At 44.0% G+C, this 4,060-nt stretch overlaps 1 protein-coding gene across 5 annotated transcripts in view; it reads right to left on the reverse strand.

The window, feature by feature from the left end:
- The window catches only part of MOSPD1 (motile sperm domain containing 1), a 74,413-nt gene extending 70,602 nt beyond the window's left edge, over nt 1-3,811 (reverse strand). For 4 of the 5 annotated variants that reach the window (XR_001363406.1, XR_001363407.1, XM_014545025.1 and 1 more), the window contains exon 1: nt 3,731-3,811. The gene's annotated coding sequence lies outside the window, so the exon portion shown is untranslated. Of the gene's footprint in view, nt 1-1,823; nt 1,842-3,730 lie in introns of those variants that run through there. The other variant, XM_014545026.1, reaches the window with a different exon arrangement.
- Nucleotides 3,812-4,060: the final 249 nt, after the last annotated feature.

Here is a 4,060-nt window from a genome sequence, read left to right on the forward strand (position 1 = left end):
AAAAATTAAAAAAAAATCTGGGGTTGGGGCCCTCCAGATGATTCTGATGCATGCTACACTTGGAACCACTGCTTCAGGCAATGGGAAACCGCCATAGGATTTTAAGCAGGGAACTGACTGGATAAGATCTTAAGTAGGAAACTGATTGCCATTGACCAGTCAAGCACAGCACCTGACTCTAGAGTAGTCATAGAAGAAAAAAGCTGTTGAATCACTGTGGCATAGAGAGATGATGAGGGCCTAGATCAGTGGTTCTCAACCTTGGCTGCATATTAGAATCACCTGGGAATCTTTTTAAAATCCTGATTTCTGGGCCTCATCCTCCGGAAATTCTGTTTCCCACCCCATAACAAAGAAACACCACCCCATAACAAAGAAACAGAATTTCCGGAGGATGAGGCCCAGAAATCAGGATTTTAAAAAGATTCCCAGGTGATTCTAATGTGCAGCCAAGGTTGAGAACCACTGGCCTAGATTAAGACAGTAGGAATGGAGAGGAAACAGATTTTAGAGATGCTTTGCAGGTGGCCCAAGTTCTATCAAGAGACTAGGAGAGATCCATACAAAGGTGTTACTGATATGGCTTTTACATAAAAACATGTTGTACTCTTGTTGAATGTATTGACCACTAGATGTTTTAAGAAATGATCCAGAATAAAGGAAGGTCAAGAGCAACGTCTATGTTTTCCCATGGTGTCAAGAACAAAGGGTGCCCTGGCTTGCACATGTGTCTCCTGGTCTGCTTGGCAATTCTACTTCTCACTGTAAGTTAGTAAACTGGCATTCATATATTAACAAAGAAATCTTTTGAGTTTGGTTAGTGTGAGTCAATCCCTGAGATTGATGAATAATTTCTGGATGTGCTGGAAAAATTAAATTTCAAACCCTGAAAAGTTAAAAAAAAATGTTCTGGTGATCTAACCAAGATACTACCAAGGTGAGGCCCTGCTAGAACCACCTTGTTTTTATTCTAGCTTCATCACTGATCACATAGCCCACTTACTTCAGGAAAAAATTGTAATGAGTGAAAGAATTAGACTTTGTACTATGCCATGAAGGTCAAGAAAGTCAAGTGGAACTGTTATTTCTGATTTTGGAAATAGGATTTAGCTGAGGCAATCTTTAATTTCCTGATGGAGAGGAGAATGAGAAAGAGAGGTACAGGTCAACCTATTCAGTAATTTCTATTTCTATTAGGACTCTGGATACCTCTTGTTACTTATTGAATGTTCTTTTAGTTGATATCAATATCTTGGCTTATTTGACAATCTTATTTTGGCCAAGAATAATTCCCAATTAAAAAAAACTGCACTATTTTATGGAATTGGAGAACTATAAAAGACCCTGGAGATTAAGATAAAACTTTCATATTACAGATGAGGAAATGGAAGCCCTCAAAGAGCAAATCACTTAATCTGTTTATTGTAGGGCAAGATTCTCCAGAATGCTACAGGGTGGCAAAACCAGATGAAGAGCAATACTGATAATCTCCTTTAAATTTTAGATAAGATTTTAAATTCCTCTATTTTTGCCCAGGCGGTATGGCTCAGTGGTTGAGCACCAATCTATGAACCAAGAGGTCATGGGTTTGATTCTGGTCTGGGCACATGCCCAGGTTGCAGGCTTGATCCCCAGTAGGAGGTGTGCAGGAGGGAGCCAATCAATGACTCTCTCATCATTGATGTTTCTATCACTCTCTCCCTCTTACTTCCTCTCTAAAATCAATTATATATATATATAAAGAATGTACATTTCCAAATAAATTCCTCTATTTTCCATTTTAAACTTTTTAAAAAACAGAAAAATAATAGCAAATTACTTACTTTATTTATCTAGTAGAGAATGGGGAAGTTTTCTTGGAGTTTCTTGTTTTATATTTTCAGGAATTGGAGCTAAATGTAACAAGCTCCATTAAAAAATATTTGGGGAGAAAATGTGCATGAACAAGTTAAGGGAAGAAACATGCATTATTTTATAAGCTATTTGTTCTATGTCCTATATTTGCCTATAAATGAGTACCATTACACTGAATATTGTGCATTATATTTAATTATATATTACATGTAACGGGAATCTACATAACTACCTCATTTGAAAAATTCCACATTTTCAAATATACTGATATTTGAGCAAACCTCTTATTTTGAGAGTTCAAGTGCTTCAGAAACTCCCATCCTGTTTGGGTATGTAGACATTAACAACTTGAAAGGCACGTTTGGCCTCATTTTCCAAACTTCCAACTGCTTTATACCAAATATACCATGATCTAAAAGTTGGTGTCCACTCCCTATACAATATCCTGTATATCGCATCTTATAGTCAGATTTCCAGCACTTAGGAAACGTCGACAAGATTTTCAGCATTAAGAATATATTGCCCTGACCGGTTTGGCTCAATGGATAGAGCGTCGGCCTGCGGACTGAAGGATCCTAGGTTCGATTCCAGTCAAGGGCATGTACCTTGGTTGCGGGCACATCCTGTAGGGGGTGAGGAGGCAGCTGATCGATGTTTCTCTCTCATCGATGTTTCTAACTCTCTATCCCTCTCCCTTCCTCTCTGTAAAAAAAAAAAATCAATAAAATATATTTTTTAAAAAAAGAATATATTAAACCCTATGTGTGCCCTGCCTGAAAAAGTAGACTTTTCCCTGTCTGGAATTCACATTAAGAATGCAATGCATTCCTAAAGAACAGGACTGCTTTTTAGGCAAGATCCAAAAGATCCAATTTTTCAGGTTTGCGTCAATCTCATTTCCTTTCAAATGTAAAATATCTGGGACTGTTTTCATCTAATATTTGCCCCCTCACCCCCCTATATGATAGGTCTTTGAGTCTACTGGTGCAGAAATGCTACTACAGTCCGTAGAGGACAGATGTCAGTTACTTTACCCAGAAAGGGAAACCGCAGAGCACTGATTAAGGGCGGGAGGGCAGGGGAGAGAGTATCAAACGGTCTGTCCTAGGACTTCAGCTCCACCTGATTGGCCGGGCCCAGCCTTTCCAGCCCCCATCCCCACACAGGCCGGCTCCAAGCGAAACAGGTCATGTGAGCCTGTTTACAGCCGAGCAGCTGGTGCAACCATCAGGATCCATGCAGAGGTCCTGGAAGGGGGAAGCATACAGGCCACATAGCCCCTACACCCCACCCCCACCATTCTAAGAAGGCGTTCGTTCTCCCTCCCAGCCTCTCCACCCCACCTTCATCTCCCTCCAGCCACCCCAGGACGCCTCGCTCCAACCCCGCCGATTTCCTTCCAGTTGCTCAATGAGTGCACCAGTAGAGCTGGAGGAAAGAAGAAAGGCAAGGACGGTGTCACCCCGAACAGGGAGTCAACTTCCCTCCCCCAGCTCTCCTCAAAACATCCGTCAAAGAGTTCTCCCCAGAGTCGCATCCCCGGGGTAACCGAACTCTGTCTGGCAAGCACAGCAAGGTTCCCGAGCCTGCTGCCTCTGCCCGTGCAGGAGAAACACACACAGGAGCCGGCCAGACTAGGGGCTGGGATCCGCGTACTAGAGGGTAATTGCGAGAGATAGAGCAGAAAGAACCCCATTAGATTCCTTCTCTGCACCTCCCACCCGCATCCAGGCGCCACGGAGCCCTGCTGTCAGTCACTGAGCCAGCCTCTGGGTTTGGGGACTGCTCGTTCTTTCCACAGGGTCTCTCGGCAACGTAACTTCCACGTTTTCCCGAAGTCGGAGGAGTGTGTGACAGGACGGTGGGGGACTCTCACCTCGGCAAACCCGGCTCCAAGGCTGCGACTGCTCCTTCAGTCCTTTGTCAGCGTCTCTAGGCTGCACTGCCTGCTGGGATATCGGAGGACTCAAATGCCACCTCTCTTCGCCCTCTAGGACGAGAGCTGCTGTTATGAGGTGGGTGGGAAAAAGGAAGAAGAGGTGGAGCCGGGGGCGGGGCCTGCGCTGAGGGAGGGGCTTCCTTACTGACACCTGGCCTCTAGGGTTTCTTCCTTCTCAGGGCTCCAAACTTCTTCCTTCTGTCTCTAACCAGTCCCTCCCCCTCCCTCCCCTTCCTCCCTTCCTCTTCTTCCCTTTCCCTCTCTTCC

The sequence above is a fragment of the Myotis brandtii genome, unplaced genomic scaffold (genome assembly GCF_000412655.1).
Source record: "Myotis brandtii unplaced genomic scaffold, ASM41265v1 scaffold393, whole genome shotgun sequence".
Lineage (NCBI taxonomy): Eukaryota > Metazoa > Chordata > Mammalia > Chiroptera > Vespertilionidae > Myotis > Myotis brandtii.